The following is a 22,171-nucleotide window of genomic DNA, read 5'->3' as shown; positions in this document are numbered from 1 at the left end:
AAATTAAGAAGCCGGAGCAGTACTGTTTGTTCTTGCAAATGTCTGTTACTAAATTGACAATCACAAAGTCTTACAAAGCAAAATCCAAAATATCTTCAACATCTTTTATTGATAACAGTCGAAGGATATACTAGTATACAAGATGAACATACAGCGCGAAATGTTGTGTGTGTATCGTCCTCCCCTCATCTATATCATCGTGCTCAGTCGCTCCGTAATTCTAGTACCTAGGTATCTAGGCGTAGTCATCACCAGAACTTATCGGTAATGTCACAGTGTTCGTGGGGAAACTATCAGCGACGTCACAAAGTGTGAGCGTCAAGCGTAAAACTATCTAAGGGAGGGAAAAGACAAGACATAGTGCGATTAGCAGCTTATCAGGGTTTCTGTGTATTGATATCGTAAAATAGTTTTGGTAGACAGAAACCCTTTAGAACAATTTGACTCTGAACAATGCATTTGCGATGAATGAGAAAATTTGTTTAAGGGGAACACTGTCCTAAAAAGAGGACGAAGAATAAGAGACTATATTCACGTCTCTTCTCATTGTCAAATTGAATTGTAACTGACTTGGGCATAGAAAATTATCATTCATTTTTTTGTGGGGGCATTTTTTTTTCATGGGGCAAATTTTTTTTCTGCAATCTAATAAAAAAAAAATATTATGTTTTCAATAATATACAGGAACAAGAATTTTTTTTTCAATCGCAATATCGAATCCACCACCCTCCGTTCCCTTATATTCAATGGAACTTAGCAAAACAAAAATCAAGAAATTTATTTTTAAATAATCTATTTTAAAAAATCACCCCACTCACAAAAGATGAATGGTCGGTGACTTACACTGTTAACAAGATAATAATACGTAATATGTACATAATTTGTGTATATATGTTTAGTTTTGTAAAATATTGTTCAAATATCTCATATATTAATCTATACTTGAAACCAGACTAAAGTACATGAGCAAATATCACAAAAGTCATGTTCGGGTATTTTTTTTAAATTTTCTTTCTCTTTGTGCTGCCAATATATACCAATGCTACACTTTGCGTGTCTTTTAAGATTATAATCAATACTGATTAAAGTATTTATTTTCTTTAATTGCGTTTTTGAAATATTCAAAAATTGTTTATTTAAACAGCTACGAAGATGTAAATTTACGCTTCAATAAATAACTTTGAACGATTTGATTTCATGGTCATGTTATTGTTATACTATCATTTGCTAAAAATCGTACATATGTTACATAACGATTGTAGTTGTACTTAGGGGACTACCATTTGATATTCTGAGGATAAAGAGGGGTGGATAGAATTTTCTGATGTAATATTCATTTTCACCTTTTGCCAGTCTCACTGATTTCAAATCCTGCAGTTTGTTTGCTAAATAAATCATTTTCCTTCATTTATTCTTTTTTGAACAGGGTTATCTGATTTAGTCCTTACCAAACTAGAATATTGATTTTCGAAATCTTCCTCTCCCCCGCCCCCGCAAAAGGCCATAAATAATTTAACAGAAACCATGAACACCAAAGAGAACAAAAGATAAATACTTTTTTTTGTAAAAGAGAGACAGAGAGAGTCATAACCACTTGGAATCATTTTAAAAAAGATATATATAACTTTTGTAATATTAAGTAAATATGAAGCTAGATCATTATATATTGCATTCCATAGCAACGCCCATATATTATGACGACTTTTGTCATTAATAACCAGGTAAAAAACTGGTCAATAAGTACGTTATGTGGTTTTACATGTTTTTTTACAATATATACAATATATACATGCAAACGCAGTTTTAAATTCATTCAGTACCACTAGCATCCTTTCTTTAAGTTATTCTAAAATCAATAGAGTATTGACATTACGCATAGGGAATATTTTCTGTAAGGTAATGACTTTCAATATACTGAACAGCAAGAAAAGTATCCCAACTGTTCATCCTTTAAATCAAATTGTTATTTCATTTTGGGAGAAAAAAAGAATGAATGCGCCACTGTAGTATGTACATTAGTTAAGGTCAGTTTTCCCTGTATTACTTTCATGTCCATTGTCAGAATAAAAAAGTTGTAAAAATCTACATTAGACTGGTTCCCTGACCTTTATCTGGTTGGGTCTAATACCCGTATATTGCTAGGGAGAGAACCAGCCTAAAATTTACATGAACCGTTATGTGAATAAAAGATGGATTCATTGTTGGTCTTTATTGCCACTTTCAGCACTCTTGGTCATATCATGGCGGAGGGAGCCGAAGTGCCCGGAGAGAACCAACGACTTTCGGCAGAAAAACTGGCAGTCTTGGTCAATTAAGATCCGAGTCAAACGCACCTGTCACGTGCGGGATTTGAACTCACAACCTCAGTCTTGACAGGCTAGTTATTGCTTTAGATGAACTACTTTGACCTTTCGGCCACCTAGCCCCCTTAATGTGAATATCAAAGAGTCTAAATGATTAACAAAAGTCATGTTTAACCTCGCAACATTCTTTATGTGACTATCCCATGTCGGGAGCCCGTGATTTCGGGGTTGTTGATTTCTTTCTAGTGTCATAATTATTTGTTATTCGGTTGTTGTTTTGTCATAGTTCATGCAGTTATTTTTGACGTTTGGATAGTTTCAAATATTATCATGCATTTCGGGGTCTTTTATATCGGACTATACGGTATTGGTTTTGTTTATGGCAGAAGGCCGTACGGTCACGGGTCACATATAGTTGCTACTTACATCCACGTCCTTTGGACTCTTGGTGATACTTGCCGTTTTGACGAACCTACATAATCTCTTTAATTGTTTTTTAAGTTTTAACAATTATTTTACAAATATCAATAGATTAAAATCAAAATGTTATTCAGCATTGAACATTGCTGTTGAAGTCAGTTTTTGATACAATGTTGCAAATTTTAAATGATTTTTTTTTTATTGAAGGACATTCTTAACTATCGTTAATTAATGTGTATCTAAAAGACAAACAAAATATGGCTTTACATTTCGTTAGGAATGTTCTTTGCGACGCCATTATTATTCAAAACTTGCCAAAATCTATCAAAATGAAGCAATTTTTAGACTTTTAAATTTTGGAGCAGGTTCAGAAATACGCCATTAATGTTGTTATATTATACCTCAAAGTAGACATATAAAGCAGTTATACTCTGAATATTAAATGACTGGAAGACTTTGAAAATGGCCCTTTCGTAAAATAAGAAATTTGCCCTAACACTTACAAATAAAAAAGAGACAGCAAAACAATATTTCAATTGTAACAAATTTTCGACTACATCTTTTTACACATCCCAAAACATACGAAAACTATATTTTGTTTTTTTTTTCTGTCGGATTTCAGTCCAAATGCCGTTTTGTACCATATGAGTTATTTCCATAAAGTAGCGTTTGTTGCCATTGCCCAAAAACTATGATCATCGTGCATATCTAAACCAAGATAAAATGTCAAGATATTATCCTCAGAGTGTCTAGATTTTAGTTGTAAAAGAGTATAACGAAAATACCGAACTCCAAGGTAAATTCAAAAAGGGGAAGTCCACATAATTTGACAAAACCAAATGTTGTCAACCAACAGAACAAGTTTAGAAAAATACAACTGTCATATTCCTGACCTGTTACATGCATTTTCCGAAGAAATGGTGGGTTAAAATTATACCCGGTGGTATAGCCAACAAAAAATAGAACTAAAGGATAAAATACAAATATTGATTGTCTAATATCTTGAAAATTGTAGACGAGAAGCTCAGACTGGGGTTAATATATCCGGATAGTCATCATTGTAAGATAACAGAAAAACAAAGATATGGGGTATCCATCGATGACACAAAATCAGTACATCCACAGCAAAAAAACCAAAAAAACAAAAAAAAAACAACAACACAAAAGACAAAGAAACAGCGCTTTCATTGCTGTTCTTCATCTAAAAGTCACAGAGTTCCCTTTGAAGTCAATGCATATATAAGATGATGTTTATAAACTTTTCAAGTTCAAAGTGGTGAAGTTGAAGTCATTCCTTCGAACATTTTACGATCGCCATCTCAATTTGGTTGACCATTATGAAATATCTGTTTCACAGATGACGACGGATATGATCCAATTGTCGTAACCACAATGTTGTCTTCTTTCCCTCGAATGTGACCTACCTAATTAGACTTTATACCGGGTTTGTACCTACGTTAGCAACACGGCGCGGGTGCCACATGTGGAGCAGGATCTGCTTCCCTTTCTGCAACAGATAAGATCACACCCGGTTTTTGGTGGGGTTCGTGTTGCTAAGTCTTTAGTTTTCTATGTTTCTTTTTTTTTTGTTTTTTTTTTATATACATTGAACATGATATATGACTTATTTGTATTTTACATGTGATTATGTAGTTTAAGATGAACTACTAATGGCAGATCAATGATGTGTGCACGTCTCATTCCCATGGAGAGTATATTTGCTTTCCCCGTCCGACATGGTTTATTGACTTCGAAACTTTTGCATACTTTATATATATAAAAGGTCGGATAAGGTCAGTTTAAAGAAGACCACATGTGATAAATAAATGTTATTTTGTATATAGTTGCTGTAAAGTGTGCAATGTTTTAGCCTTGTCATTATTCATAACCTGTGATTATTTGGCACTGCACCTTCAATCATAGTTCATTGACTTTGACTGTTTTCCATAGTTTAAACGTTTAAGTATTGCCATTTTAAAATCAACAATTGCATTATATTGTCAAAATTACATACACATGATACAGGCGGAACATATCTCAGTGTCAACAGATATTTAATTTGCAGTGAATTATTTTTTTCCCAAATAATTCAGTTAAAGTTTAAAAATATAACATACAATGTAAATGCCGAGATTAAGTGCATTTTTTTCAACTTGCTCAGTATAGTTTTAGCCAGATATCAGATATGTGACTGACTGGCGTTTTATAGAACATTTAAATCACTTTACAATTATGACGTTTACGTGCCAAGGACCTATTATTTATAAAAATGATCTGAGTTGTATTGTAGATTTAAAAAACGATTTTAACAGGATAAAAATCAAAACACGGTATTTGGCATAATTTCCTCCGTTCTTCAATAGCTACAACTGTTTACACTGTTTTTGGATTTTTTGGGAAGTAAATAATATATCAGTTCACAATTAAAAACAACGTTAATAGATATTTAAGGCAACACTTAAACAAACACAGGGAAAGGTAAGTAATTATATATGTTTCCATTGTTTTTATTTTAGTAATTACCAATTATTCTAATTTGTATTAATATAAAAATAAGGAGATGTGGTATGATTGCCAATGAAACAACTATCCACCAAATTTTCAGCATTAAGCATATTTAAACATGTTGAACCCCGCCAATTTCTTTATTATCACGTTCCCAACCATGGACTTGTAGTTCAGGGTGAGGTTCAATGGTTGCTGTCTGTCATAATTCGTTTATTTTCAAATTGTGTAGTATAAATTAGGCCGGTGGTTTTCTCTTTTGAATTGTTCACATTCCGGTCATACCGTAGCCTTATACAGCTGTACTGTACGGTACAGGACAGCTTACTATACGGCACAGGAAAACGTACTGTACGGTACAGGTTGCAGTTGTTGTCAAAAGCCTTTTGGGGACATTATACCTAAAAATTAAATATCTTCCTTTCTCCTCCTAAACCCCTGATCATAATTTGATGATTTTTAACCATATAATGATATTGTGCAATGCTATTTTATTTGTTTTGGTTCGATTTTATTTTTTTTTTAGATTTCCCTTAAAAAGCATTGCCTTCACCATTGCTTTATTTAGGGATACCCATTTTGTATCCGCAACTCACCCTATTAAGAGTTATTAAAACCTTCTCAACATGTTAATCAAAATATGTTATTGTGCACCTACTATTATTTCTTTGTCAGATTCATATTTGGGTTTTCCCTTTATACCGAAGTATGGACTTTGCCATTGCTTAATTTTTGTGGTGCCCATTTTGTATAGTTTTTTACGCAATTCCTCATGAACCCCTTATTTAAATTTTGGAAGACAAAATTTTACTTTAAATTCTATTATCATCTCTATTTTTTGTTTTTGATTAGATTTATTTTCTGTGTTTGTATTCATTTGGACGTTTTATTTTTACTTTAATCACATTTTTAGGCAATTTAAAATAGACATAAAAAATATTACAGTCATTCCTTATAATTTAATTCTAAATTCCATTTTTAAGGAATAAATCACAAAAAAATGTTGATGACGTCACAGTCACCATGACAAAATTATGTCTATGAGCTGATAGACAAAAAACTTTCAGCCAATCAGAAGACGTGTTACATCCAATATTAAATTATGAAAAAAAAATAACCATTCTAAAACTTCTGTAAAAGACTTCTGGGTCAATGTTCTTCCAAATTTCAATATTAAAACTGAGGTCACGGACCTTGTTTTTACGTAGAAATACATTGAAAATATCGAAATCACAGTCATTTTATATGAATTATAATATACTAGGTAAAACTTATTGTTTCCTTATTTGTTAATATATATTTATTGTTGATTGCTTAAAGTTTCCTTATTGAGGAATCATTAAAGATAGACTTGGATAAAATTCAATGAAAGAATTACATTTCACAAATACTTCCGATATATCAAATACAAATAGGGGGTCACGGGACTTATTGTCTTGAAAAAAGAAAATACAAATTGTCCTATCAAATTCAATATAGTTATCTGCCCTTGATGTTAAAAGATTTTTTTAATCTTAAATACACTTGATTTTTTTTATAGTTTAAATTTCAAACTTTAGATGTATGTGTTGTGTATTAAATGATACTTAGTTAAATATTCTTAAACCAAAAAGTATTTTTGCAAAATGCCGAGCATAAAGGGATGCACAGATAAAAGACACACGATCTACATTAAATTTGTACACAAAAACTTAAAAAAAACCCAACTGGTATACGTATTGCAAGCGTATTTTATTCCTAATATATCGTAAATGCCTATTTCATTGTAATTGTTATGATTATTTCAAAAATATTCGTCTTTGTAACTTGTTTACTGCAAAGTTCTTCGATACTCTGTACGTTACTAGTAATTGCGCGATAAGAACATACTTATTATGTTGTCTGTATAGGAATACCTAACTTTTAGGTATTTTAATCTCGTGTATATGTATGATGTAACATATAACAATTTTAAAATCCTTACACATCTAGCAACACTGTTTGGGTTTGAAGCCGTTAGGGAGCAACCATTTAACTTCAAGGGGTGGGGGGGGGGGGGGGGGGGGGGGGTATGGTTTTTTGTCTGAGTCAGAATTTTTTTTCGCGCAAAGCGCAAAGCTATCAATCAAATTATTGTTTTTCAAAATTTAACACTATAAGATGAAGAAAATCTGGATTCAGAATATTTTTTTTTGGTCATCTGCTTGACCACAATATTGTTTTCATCAAATGGCGGATCAGAATATTTATTTAGGAAAAAACCATAACCCTCCCCTTGAAGTTAAATGGTCGTTTTCTTTATATTATCGCAGCTGACTATTAACACGAAATGTGCGGATTCACTGGTCTTGCTATTTGTTCAATTTAATTTCAAAAAACGTTCCTGACAAATTTTTATTAATGAGTTATAACCTTAGCACAGAACATTCAAATATACCGTCGAACACATTTAACCCAATTTTGAATTTCATTGAATTAAACCAATTACAGTTCAAGTAGTTACTCTATGGATACAACGTTTTATTATATTCTTTAGAAAAATTTAAAATGACAACTTAAAGTACTTTATTTACATAAGCTTTCAGGTCTTGTCACGCAGTATTCACATACATGTCTACCGTATTGATGTAGAAATCTGACATTTGGAAACGCACAACGACAAAAGTAGGGTTATAATGATGATAAGCAGCCACTAGAGCTCTAGAGCAGGGTAGAGCACTAGTGGTATTTGGCCAAGGTCAAATAGTACGAGAGATGATTGGTTGGTGACAAGGGTATGTTTGAGGGTGGTGTCCATTTAGTCTCCACGTCACAGAACCTATTTATTCAAGCGTTGAAATTCAGATATATTTTACCAGGTTTTCTTTACCACAAAAAGGGGCCAGATATATATCTTATTATTTAAGTATAGTTTGCATAGATTCAGAGAGTTAAAACAACTTTTTGACATTGTTGAAACAACGGTTGAATACATATAAGAAGATGTGGTATGAGTGCCAATGAGACAACTCTCCATCCAAGTCAAAATTTATAAAAGTAAACTATTATAGGTCAAAGTACGGTCTTCAACACGGAGCCTTGGCTCACACCGAACAGCAAGCTATAAAGGGCCCCAAAAATTACTAGTGTAAAACCATTCAAACGGGAAAACCAACGGTCTAATCTATATAAAAAACGATATATATCTGGCCCCTTTTTAGTGGTAAAGAAAACCTGGTAAAATATATCTGAATTTCAACGCTTGAATAAATAGATTCTGTGACGTGGAGACTAAATGGACACCACCCTCAAACATACCCTTGTCACCAACCAACTATCTCTCGTACTATTTGACCTTGGCCAAATACCACTAGTGCTCTACCCTGCTCTAGGGCTCTAGTGGCTGCTAATCATCATTTTAACCCTACTTACTGAAAAGACTAATATTGTACAAGAATTTGAAACGAACGGTACAAATTAAACACACTATACAGACAACGAATGGTACAAATCACAGACACTATACAGACAACGAATGGTACAAAGCACACACACTATACAGACAACGAATGGTACAAATCACACACACTATACAGACAACGAATGGTACAAATCACACACACTATACAGACAACGAACGGTACAAATCACACACACACTATACAGACAACGAACGGTACAAATCACACACACACTATACAGACAACGAACGGTACAAATCACACACACACACTATACAGACAACGATGGGTACAGTAGTGAAATTCGAATATCCGTCTTTAAATTTTTTTAATTTTAATAAAATAATGATTTTGTAATTCATTATATAGCATTATTCAATAAACAAATGTATAAAATTACAAATAAACATCGGGTAACGAACAACTTGTTCAAATAAAACAATAAATAAAACATGGTAAGCGTATTCGAAAACTTTATTTGATAGCTTTTTATGTTACTACATATAAAGTAATGTACAATTACATGTAAATTTTTACCGAGAATCTCGTCAACCTTTTTTCTTTAAGCATTATATGCTAACTTTTACGACAATTCGTTTTTGAAGGAAAATGCTTTGACTCTGTATTTATAAACCTCGCTTCGATATACGCAGCAAAGTCCGTAATTAACTGTACGGCGGTTATACACCGTGACCAAGGCAAGTTATTAGTTATAACAATCATACAAGTCAACTGTTCTATTGTTTATGCTTATTCGTCTCATCATTGCCTTTTTTATATTTATCTGTCGCAATATAGTTCTATATATTATAGTCTATCTTTTTTTATTATTTATATTCTTATATCATGGTATCACAATCAAGTGATTGATTGATAGGTGATTGCTTTACGCCGCATCAGCACAAAAAGGCTACGCCTCCAGGTGCGGGAGTTTCTCGCTGCATTGAAGACCCATTGGTGGCCTTCGGCTGTTGTCTGCTCTATGGTCGGGTTGTTGTCTCTTTGACACATTCCCCATTTCCATTCTCAATTTTATATCGCGGCGATCAAGTGAAATCAGTGTCTATGTTAAATACCAATTGAAGCCGAATTCCATTTTATCCTAGCGTGTCCTCAATATAAGGAATTTAGAGCAAAATACATCAAGAATTATTACTGGTGTAGGCCAAGTGTGTTTAAACTTATCGAACTTTTGAGTATGAAGAACATCAAACATTAAACTAACTTAAGAACATATATTTTTACTGCATTTAAAATCATAGACATCGTTGTGACATGAACATTCTCTGTCTGCTTACTTGTTTTAAATTGACACCAATGAACAGTAATGAGGGTCTAGATGGGGTTTACAGAATAGAGAAAAATGGGCCCAAAAAATATAGAATAGAGAAAAATAGGCAAAAAAAATGAAAAGATAAGATATTAATAGCTAGGTGCTAAAATATAGAAAATAGAGAAAAATGGGCAACATTTAAGTTCATGGTAATATAGAATTTAGATTTGAAGTACTTTTAATTTTTTAGATGTCCATGACAGTACAAATATGGTGAACAACAATGCCAAGCATTTTTTGCTATTATTGCTGTCTGGGTACATAGTACTGGGTTTATATTATGTAACCTTAAGCAATGGAAACTATACAGAACAGAATGATACTTACATGACCAATGTACGCAATCAACGGAATACTGTGTCAGAGATGCTGAATAAACTGAGCAAAAAGATGGGGAAACTTCAGTGTGAGGTAAATTATAAAAAAAAGATTATTGTGTTTTTACGGTATTTTTAATAGAAAACATATTTAAAGGGGGGATTTTAGGACAATAACGAATTAACAATAAATTCAATTCTTAGATTCTGCAAAGTAGATTAATCGCAATTTATAAGGAGCAGGAAATTTAAACTGCCACTGGAAATAGAAAATATGTTAGAACGGTGCAGAACTGTAAGTAGATATAAGAAGATGTGGTACGAGTGCCAATATTGTAAGGACCAATAAACTTGTTGTTACAAGAGTTAACGTACAGAGGGCGTGATTATTCTTTCTACATAATTTATCATCAACATTCCAACTTTGCTGCTTTCTTTATACACACAAGGCCAGCCTGACGGCCCGGCCCGTCAGCTTGACTTTTACTGAACACGAGAAATCCAGGTGATGATATTTTTGAACCCCAGTCAACCCTTGGGTGCGGTCTAACTGACGTACACTGTAAAACTTACGTATCTTTTATATGGAGAAGTTTTAATATACATATCTCATTCAAACGTTTGTTACATATTTAAGTGTGCACGCCATGCGTTTTTTTATTCGGTATACCAGGTAGTTCCATTCGGCACACCTCGACAGATCTGACAAGATGTCGGGTAACGGAATCTGCCGATGTTTGGTCCGAGTACACAGTTATTTCGTAGTGCATTTCTTTTAGACAATAAATGGAAATTAAAAAAATCCCACCTGCGCTTTCTCAATAATATTTTTACAGTGTGTTGTACTACTTTTGGGACAAATTATATCAAAATTATAGAAAACTTCATCGGCTCTAACTCAAAATATGGACAATTTCATGCTAAGGGGGTCTTCAAATCTTTTGACAGCTTCCGATGTGCTAATTTTTAACATTTTTCAGCTGGACCAAATCACTACTTTACTTTAAAATTCATGACCCAAATTTTTTTACAGTGTCATTTCACCCCCCTTCTTACTATTTGAGTCATAAAACATGGAGAAATAAATTCGGAAGGGGTATAAAAAAAATCGACAAGTAACACACTGTCCACACTAGGGACTATATTCGTGGACAACGAAAATCAAAGGACGATAACTGTGTACCCGGACCTAATAGGGTAGAAAAAGTTGACCAATCTTAATGAAACTTGGTATGACTAAAGCTTATTAAATTATAAGACTGCTTACAAAGTTTCATGGCAATAGGATATATATTATAGACAATATGACTAATTCTATATTGAACTTTGAGTGTTAAATTTAGACGTTAAAATTGAAAATTTTCAACTATCAACAATTGAGGCTTAAAAAATTAAAATATTGCAAAAAAATACTTTTGAAATGCCTTAATATATAATATATTATGTATTAAAAGCAATAGAGTACTCATTTGATTCATCAGACTTATCATAATTATTAAAAAGTCAAATTTATATGAGCCTGTGGCTAAAAATGGAGGTTTTCCAATGAAGGGGGGCCTTACATGAAGATGTAATATTTTCCAGCAATTTTAAATTTGTAAAGCTTTTTGGTTATAAATAATCCTTACATATGTATTTAATGTACTTTAAATGGAAAGAAAACTTACAAATAACATATCACATTAGCTTAAAAGGGTCTTAGGCCAAGTAAGACTGAAAATAATTTAGGGTCAATTTAGGCCGTATCACATATTTACATTTAAAAATGCATATGAAGCTATATGAAATAAAATTTTGTGTCTTTTCTATCATTTCTATACTCAGGTGACATGATACAATAAATCTGAGCACAAAAAGACTCTTGCATTCAACTTTTTTTGCAGACAGTATGGTCTGATACAAAGATTTTTCACTTTTTAGTGAAAAACATGCATGCAATTTTAGTCTCAACAGGCTTATATTTGAACCACTTGCTATCCTACAGAAGAAAAGAAAGGTATTTTGTGACATAAAACAGGTACAAAAGACATTGTTAAGTGCTTTTTATACAAATTTAGTGAGGTCTTTATAATGGACTTCAACTTTTATGTTCCAAGCTCCTCACATTTAACTTGATCCAAACAGGGCGTAAAACGATGATCATATATACAACACATTTTGCGCATATTGTCTGAGATAATCTTCTTTTCTGTAGATTCAGAGTTCACAAATGAGTAATACAACTGGATTGAAACATAGAAACACAAATATTGACACATAAAAACCTGTCAGATAGAAAGTCAGAATGCCACTTATGCATCAAAATTGAAAAAGCTATGAAATGTTTATTTTGACCATAAAATGCCAAAATTGGTCATTTTTGCAGAAATTCTATCAAATAAAAGTTTAAATCCTTTAGTTTTATGCTATTTGATAAATTGACACCATCAAATCATTCAGGGAAGTTGCCAAAGTACAGATTCTATATTTCCTGATTTCACCTCTTAGGGTAGAAAAAGTTGACCAATCTTAATGAAACTTGGTATGACTAAAGCTTATTAAATTATAAGACTGCTTACAAAGTTTCATGGCAATAGGATATATATTATAGACAATATGACTAATTCTATATTGAACTTTGAGTGTTAAATTTAGACGTTAAAATTGAAAATTTTCAACTATCAACAATTGAGGCTTAAAAAATTAAAATATTGCAAAAAAATACTTTTGAAATGCCTTAATATATAATATATTATGTATTAAAAGCAATAGAGTACTCATTTGATTCATCAGACTTATCATAATTATTAAAAAGTCAAATTTATATGAGCCTGTGGCTAAAAATGGAGGTTTTCCAATGAAGGGGGGCCTTACATGAAGATGTAATATTTTCCAGCAATTTTAAATTTGTAAAGCTTTTTGGTTATAAATAATCCTTACATATGTATTTAATGTACTTTAAATGGAAAGAAAACTTACAAATAACATATCACATTAGCTTAAAAGGGTCTTAGGCCAAGTAAGACTGAAAATAATTTAGGGTCAATTTAGGCCGTATCACATATTTACATTTAAAAATGCATATGAAGCTATATGAAATAAAATTTTGTGTCTTTTCTATCATTTCTATACTCAGGTGACATGATACAATAAATCTGAGCACAAAAAGACTCTTGCATTCAACTTTTTTTGCAGACAGTATGGTCTGATACAAAGATTTTTCACTTTTTAGTGAAAAACATGCATGCAATTTTAGTCTCAACAGGCTTATATTTGAACCACTTGCTATCCTACAGAAGAAAAGAAAGGTATTTTGTGACATAAAACAGGTACAAAAGACATTGTTAAGTGCTTTTTATACAAATTTAGTGAGGTCTTTATAATGGACTTCAACTTTTATGTTCCAAGCTCCTCACATTTAACTTGATCCAAACAGGGCGTAAAACGATGATCATATATACAACACATTTTGCGCATATTGTCTGAGATAATCTTCTTTTCTGTAGATTCAGAGTTCACAAATGAGTAATACAACTGGATTGAAACATAGAAACACAAATATTGACACATAAAAACCTGTCAGATAGAAAGTCAGAATGCCACTTATGCATCAAAATTGAAAAAGCTATGAAATGTTTATTTTGACCATAAAATGCCAAAATTGGTCATTTTTGCAGAAATTCTATCAAATAAAAGTTTAAATCCTTTAGTTTTATGCTATTTGATAAATTGACACCATCAAATCATTCAGGGAAGTTGCCAAAGTACAGATTCTATATTTCCTGATTTCACCTCTTAGGTCCGAGTACACAGTTATTTCGTAGTGCATTTCTTTTAGACAATAAATGGAAATTAAAAAAATCCCACCTGCGCTTTCTCAATAATATTTTTACAGTGTGTTGTACTACTTTTGGGACAAATTATATCAAAATTATAGAAAACTTCATCGGCTCTAACTCAAAATATGGACAATTTCATGCTAAGGGGGTCTTCAAATCTTTTGACAGCTTCCGATGTGCTAATTTTTAACATTTTTCAGCTGGACCAAATCACTACTTTACTTTAAAATTCATGACCCAAATTTTTTTACAGTGTCATTTCACCCCCCTTCTTACTATTTGAGTCATAAAACATGGAGAAATAAATTCGGAAGGGGTATAAAAAAAATCGACAAGTAACACACTGTCCACACTAGGGACTATATTCGTGGACAACGAAAATCAAAGGACGATAACTGTGTACCCGGACCTAATAGGGTAGAAAAAGTTGACCAATCTTAATGAAACTTGGTATGACTAAAGCTTATTAAATTATAAGACTGCTTACAAAGTTTCATGGCAATAGGATATATATTATAGACAATATGACTAATTCTATATTGAACTTTGAGTGTTAAATTTAGACGTTAAAATTGAAAATTTTCAACTATCAACAATTGAGGCTTAAAAAATTAAAATATTGCAAAAAAATACTTTTGAAATGCCTTAATATATAATATATTATGTATTAAAAGCAATAGAGTACTCATTTGATTCATCAGACTTATCATAATTATTAAAAAGTCAAATTTATATGAGCCTGTGGCTAAAAATGGAGGTTTTCCAATGAAGGGGGGCCTTACATGAAGATGTAATATTTTCCAGCAATTTTAAATTTGTAAAGCTTTTTGGTTATAAATAATCCTTACATATGTATTTAATGTACTTTAAATGGAAAGAAAACTTACAAATAACATATCACATTAGCTTAAAAGGGTCTTAGGCCAAGTAAGACTGAAAATAATTTAGGGTCAATTTAGGCCGTATCACATATTTACATTTAAAAATGCATATGAAGCTATATGAAATAAAATTTTGTGTCTTTTCTATCATTTCTATACTCAGGTGACATGATACAATAAATCTGAGCACAAAAAGACTCTTGCATTCAACTTTTTTTGCAGACAGTATGGTCTGATACAAAGATTTTTCACTTTTTAGTGAAAAACATGCATGCAATTTTAGTCTCAACAGGCTTATATTTGAACCACTTGCTATCCTACAGAAGAAAAGAAAGGTATTTTGTGACATAAAACAGGTACAAAAGACATTGTTAAGTGCTTTTTATACAAATTTAGTGAGGTCTTTATAATGGACTTCAACTTTTATGTTCCAAGCTCCTCACATTTAACTTGATCCAAACAGGGCGTAAAACGATGATCATATATACAACACATTTTGCGCATATTGTCTGAGATAATCTTCTTTTCTGTAGATTCAGAGTTCACAAATGAGTAATACAACTGGATTGAAACATAGAAACACAAATATTGACACATAAAAACCTGTCAGATAGAAAGTCAGAATGCCACTTATGCATCAAAATTGAAAAAGCTATGAAATGTTTATTTTGACCATAAAATGCCAAAATTGGTCATTTTTGCAGAAATTCTATCAAATAAAAGTTTAAATCCTTTAGTTTTATGCTATTTGATAAATTGACACCATCAAATCATTCAGGGAAGTTGCCAAAGTACAGATTCTATATTTCCTGATTTCACCTCTTAGGGTAGAAAAAGTTGACCAATCTTAATGAAACTTGGTATGACTAAAGCTTATTAAATTATAAGACTGCTTACAAAGTTTCATGGCAATAGGATATATATTATAGACAATATGACTAATTCTATATTGAACTTTGAGTGTTAAATTTAGACGTTAAAATTGAAAATTTTCAACTATCAACAATTGAGGCTTAAAAAATTAAAATATTGCAAAAAAATACTTTTGAAATGCCTTAATATATAATATATTATGTATTAAAAGCAATAGAGTACTCATTTGATTCATCAGACTTATCATAATTATTAAAAAGTCAAATTTATATGAGCCTGTGGCTAAAAATGGAGGTTTTCCAATGAAGGGGGGCCTTACATGAAGATGTAATATTTTCCAGCAATTTTAAATTTGTAAAGCTTTTTGGTTATAAATAATCCTTACATATGTATTTAATGTACTTTAAATGGAAAGAAAACTTACAAATAACATATCACATTAGCTTAAAAGGGTCTTAGGCCAAGTAAGACTGAAAATAATTTAGGGTCAATTTAGGCCGTATCACATATTTACATTTAAAAATGCATATGAAGCTATATGAAATAAAATTTTGTGTCTTTTCTATCATTTCTATACTCAGGTGACATGATACAATAAATCTGAGCACAAAAAGACTCTTGCATTCAACTTTTTTTGCAGACAGTATGGTCTGATACAAAGATTTTTCACTTTTTAGTGAAAAACATGCATGCAATTTTAGTCTCAACAGGCTTATATTTGAACCACTTGCTATCCTACAGAAGAAAAGAAAGGTATTTTGTGACATAAAACAGGTACAAAAGACATTGTTAAGTGCTTTTTATACAAATTTAGTGAGGTCTTTATAATGGACTTCAACTTTTATGTTCCAAGCTCCTCACATTTAACTTGATCCAAACAGGGCGTAAAACGATGATCATATATACAACACATTTTGCGCATATTGTCTGAGATAATCTTCTTTTCTGTAGATTCAGAGTTCACAAATGAGTAATACAACTGGATTGAAACATAGAAACACAAATATTGACACATAAAAACCTGTCAGATAGAAAGTCAGAATGCCACTTATGCATCAAAATTGAAAAAGCTATGAAATGTTTATTTTGACCATAAAATGCCAAAATTGGTCATTTTTGCAGAAATTCTATCAAATAAAAGTTTAAATCCTTTAGTTTTATGCTATTTGATAAATTGACACCATCAAATCATTCAGGGAAGTTGCCAAAGTACAGATTCTATATTTCCTGATTTCACCTCTTAGGTCCGAGTACACAGTTATTTCGTAGTGCATTTCTTTTAGACAATAAATGGAAATTAAAAAAATCCCACCTGCGCTTTCTCAATAATATTTTTACAGTGTGTTGTACTACTTTTGGGACAAATTATATCAAAATTATAGAAAACTTCATCGGCTCTAACTCAAAATATGGACAATTTCATGCTAAGGGGGTCTTCAAATCTTTTGACAGCTTCCGATGTGCTAATTTTTAACATTTTTCAGCTGGACCAAATCACTACTTTACTTTAAAATTCATGACCCAAATTTTTTTACAGTGTCATTTCACCCCCCTTCTTACTATTTGAGTCATAAAACATGGAGAAATAAATTCGGAAGGGGTATAAAAAAAATCGACAAGTAACACACTGTCCACACTAGGGACTATATTCGTGGACAACGAAAATCAAAGGACGATAACTGTGTACCCGGACCTAATAGGGTAGAAAAAGTTGACCAATCTTAATGAAACTTGGTATGACTAAAGCTTATTAAATTATAAGACTGCTTACAAAGTTTCATGGCAATAGGATATATATTATAGACAATATGACTAATTCTATATTGAACTTTGAGTGTTAAATTTAGACGTTAAAATTGAAAATTTTCAACTATCAACAATTGAGGCTTAAAAAATTAAAATATTGCAAAAAAATACTTTTGAAATGCCTTAATATATAATATATTATGTATTAAAAGCAATAGAGTACTCATTTGATTCATCAGACTTATCATAATTATTAAAAAGTCAAATTTATATGAGCCTGTGGCTAAAAATGGAGGTTTTCCAATGAAGGGGGGCCTTACATGAAGATGTAATATTTTCCAGCAATTTTAAATTTGTAAAGCTTTTTGGTTATAAATAATCCTTACATATGTATTTAATGTACTTTAAATGGAAAGAAAACTTACAAATAACATATCACATTAGCTTAAAAGGGTCTTAGGCCAAGTAAGACTGAAAATAATTTAGGGTCAATTTAGGCCGTATCACATATTTACATTTAAAAATGCATATGAAGCTATATGAAATAAAATTTTGTGTCTTTTCTATCATTTCTATACTCAGGTGACATGATACAATAAATCTGAGCACAAAAAGACTCTTGCATTCAACTTTTTTTGCAGACAGTATGGTCTGATACAAAGATTTTTCACTTTTTAGTGAAAAACATGCATGCAATTTTAGTCTCAACAGGCTTATATTTGAACCACTTGCTATCCTACAGAAGAAAAGAAAGGTATTTTGTGACATAAAACAGGTACAAAAGACATTGTTAAGTGCTTTTTATACAAATTTAGTGAGGTCTTTATAATGGACTTCAACTTTTATGTTCCAAGCTCCTCACATTTAACTTGATCCAAACAGGGCGTAAAACGATGATCATATATACAACACATTTTGCGCATATTGTCTGAGATAATCTTCTTTTCTGTAGATTCAGAGTTCACAAATGAGTAATACAACTGGATTGAAACATAGAAACACAAATATTGACACATAAAAACCTGTCAGATAGAAAGTCAGAATGCCACTTATGCATCAAAATTGAAAAAGCTATGAAATGTTTATTTTGACCATAAAATGCCAAAATTGGTCATTTTTGCAGAAATTCTATCAAATAAAAGTTTAAATCCTTTAGTTTTATGCTATTTGATAAATTGACACCATCAAATCATTCAGGGAAGTTGCCAAAGTACAGATTCTATATTTCCTGATTTCACCTCTTAGGTCCGAGTACACAGTTATTTCGTAGTGCATTTCTTTTAGACAATAAATGGAAATTAAAAAAATCCCACCTGCGCTTTCTCAATAATATTTTTACAGTGTGTTGTACTACTTTTGGGACAAATTATATCAAAATTATAGAAAACTTCATCGGCTCTAACTCAAAATATGGACAATTTCATGCTAAGGGGGTCTTCAAATCTTTTGACAGCTTCCGATGTGCTAATTTTTAACATTTTTCAGCTGGACCAAATCACTACTTTACTTTAAAATTCATGACCCAAATTTTTTTACAGTGTCATTTCACCCCCCTTCTTACTATTTGAGTCATAAAACATGGAGAAATAAATTCGGAAGGGGTATAAAAAAAATCGACAAGTAACACACTGTCCACACTAGGGACTATATTCGTGGACAACGAAAATCAAAGGACGATAACTGTGTACCCGGACCGTTTGCCGATAGTTCAGAACCAAAAATATGGAAAGCCAAATAAAATGTACATTTTAGAGCATCTTTATCAAAACTGTATAAAACATCACGAGACAGTCGCAATATTAGTTCTATTGACAACTTGAAATGACTGTTTTACAAGTGGGAAGTTCGGCTCGCCGTAAATTTGTTTGAGGAAATTTTCCACGTTTCAGCCAGCATTAACGGACATTCATTCTTTTTTAGATTAAACCTCAAAGTTATCTAACAAACCCAGAGAAAAAAAAATGTAGCAATTTAACGAAATACAGAAAATCTATAACCGAAAAACATGAAACCCAGTAAAAACTCCTGCCATTTAGTAAACTAAATTTGTTTTAAAAAGCGGGTATACATAATACAATGCGCCATTAAGTTCTTGACAACAATCAGATTTTATATTTTTATTTTTTGGAATATTTTTCTTTTTTTTATTGTTATTTTCTAGTTTGCATGATCCTATTTCAGAGGCGAAGGCCCACAGTTGAAGGAGGGGGATATTGTAAACGAGGTGGGCATAGTGGAGCAGATAAAACACTTCTGCCTGCATTGTCCAATTTTTTGCAAGGAAAAACTGTTGCAAGCTTCGGAGACGGAACTGGACAGTATAAAAACGAGCTTCTAAAACTAGGAAATATAAAATCATATGATTCATACGATGGTGGACCATTTTCTGAAGAGGAGAGCAAGGGGAATGTTAAATTTATGGACCTTACAATTCCTCAATATGGACTACCAGTGTATGATTGGGTTATTTCAATTGAAGTAGCCGAACATATACCAAAGCAATACGAGGGTATATTTTTGGACAATATATTCAGACATGCAAAAGAAGGTGTGATTTTAAGTTGGGCTGTTCCTGGACAAGGAGGTTTAAATCATGTAAACAATAGACCAATTACCTACGTAGTTAAGGTTATGAGTAGCAGCGGATTTCAACTTGACGAAAATTCTTCTCAACTTTTACAAAATTCTTGCACATTTAAACATCTGAAACGTAACCTCTACGTTTATAAGCGAAATGTACTTATGGAATATCAAGATTTGTATGCATAGCCTAATACATGTATTGATTCGGGACTGTTTGATGCTAAATGTTAGTCATTTACATGTTTTAAAAGGTAGAAAAAAGTCCCGAAAATCACAAAATTATAGTACCACGTTCAGCCTCTGGACAGTAGCGGATGTATTAGTTTTGTTAGAATTATCATAAGTTGTTTTTGGAGGACGCCTTATTTCATTTTTCAGGTTAAAAATGGCAAATATAGGGATGATAAAACTACATTTTTGTATGTACTTTTTTGTCAATCTAAATCTAAGGCTCGATACCGTAGCTATAACGGCATATAAAAAAAAATGTGCAATGTACATGTATGGTATCAACAGAAGAACTGAATGAAGATTAAGAAAGTTTGCGCGAAATGAGTGCAAAAAAAAATAACTCTCTATAAAGTTGGTGTGTCCCAAGAGCTCCTTTGGATTTACCTTCATCAGGAATGCTCAAAACTGAAACTTGAAAGATGTAGATGTATGGAAAACGCTAATTGCTTGAAAATGAGCTACGTTTTCTCCCATGATTTAATACGGCTTAAACCTGACTAAATCTGCATATATAGACAATAATAGTGCATTGACTTGACATATCAATGATATAAGGATGAGGCTTATAAACGGTGAAATGCGAGGCTCTGCCGAGCTTTTTCCCCGTTTCGAGCCGAATCCTTATATCGTTGATATGTCAAGTCAATGCACTATTATTGTCTTTATACTGCAATCTAAAAAAAAACATTTTCAAATTGTTGTTTAATGTGTTAATGTTATTATTTGATTTTAATATTGGGAAACTTCCCCCTTTTATAAAAAGGACTCATATCATGCAGGCGGAGAAATATACAACACAATGAAATGTACATTAATTACCTGTTGAAACCCGCAATCGATGGTGAACGAATTTGTTTGAGAATGAACTAAAATATCAACAATAAGCATAAAACATAATGATTTATAGTTTGCAAACCAAAAATATTAACAAGTGAAATATGTTTTTTTTTCAAAAAATTGCAAAAGAAATAAGTTTGAGTCGTTGTATACATTGGAAACAAGAACAGGTTGAATAGGTCGTATAAATAATTAATTATAGTTTCGGCAATTTCTATTTAAATATTCATGGGGAAAAGTGATATCAGGTCAGTGACTGTATATGACATAGAAATATACGGTCAACGCATTTTGACTGCTCAAATAGAACGTGTGCAGTATAAACTTCTATATTCAGTACAGTAGATATATATTAATATAACATATATTTAGTATTAAGATATATTTTTACATGCACGTGTCAAGTGTCAATGGTTGTACGTGAAATGGTAACCGCTTTTTAGATGATATGAAAAATTTGTAACAAAATAGTGTGGTATAACCACAACATAATTTATTATTTTTTTTAAAAATTAATTCATATTCAAAGTCTTAAAAGAAAAGGATACACAGAACTATTGAAAAGCATGCCAAATATAAAAACTGAAAAGGTAAAGATTTTGGAAATTTTCTAAATGTTTAACCTGGTGTCTTTTTCTAATATTCCATTTATACGTAAAATAGTTTTTTTTTCGTGTACATTTTACAAATAAAAAGGTTACTGATTTTGCAACACAAGCTAAAAGGTTTTACACTAGTCATTTTATGGGGCCCTTTATAGCTTGCTGTTCGGTGTGAGCCAAGGCTCCGTGTTGAAGGCCGTACTTTTACCTATAATGGTTTACTTTTACAAATTGTGAATTGGATGGAGAGTTGTCTCATTGGCACTCATACCACACCTTCTTATATCTATAAACAATAATAGT

General features: G+C 31.8%; 1 long non-coding RNA gene across 1 annotated transcript; it reads left to right on the top strand.

The window, feature by feature from the left end:
* Positions 1–4,927: 4,927 nt before the first annotated feature.
* On the top strand, positions 4,928–20,610 carry LOC127721975 (uncharacterized). Its single transcript, XR_007991554.1, has 3 exons — positions 4,928–5,201; positions 10,171–10,391; positions 19,797–20,610. It is a non-coding gene; the product is annotated as an uncharacterized LOC127721975 (long non-coding RNA).
* Positions 20,611–22,171: the final 1,561 nt, after the last annotated feature.

The sequence above is a fragment of the Mytilus californianus genome, unplaced genomic scaffold, assembly GCF_021869535.1.
Source record: "Mytilus californianus isolate M0D057914Y unplaced genomic scaffold, xbMytCali1.0.p SCAF_12, whole genome shotgun sequence".
NCBI classification, from domain to species: Eukaryota; Metazoa; Mollusca; class Bivalvia; order Mytilida; family Mytilidae; genus Mytilus; species Mytilus californianus.
This window is presented reverse-complemented; position numbering and strand designations above follow the sequence as displayed.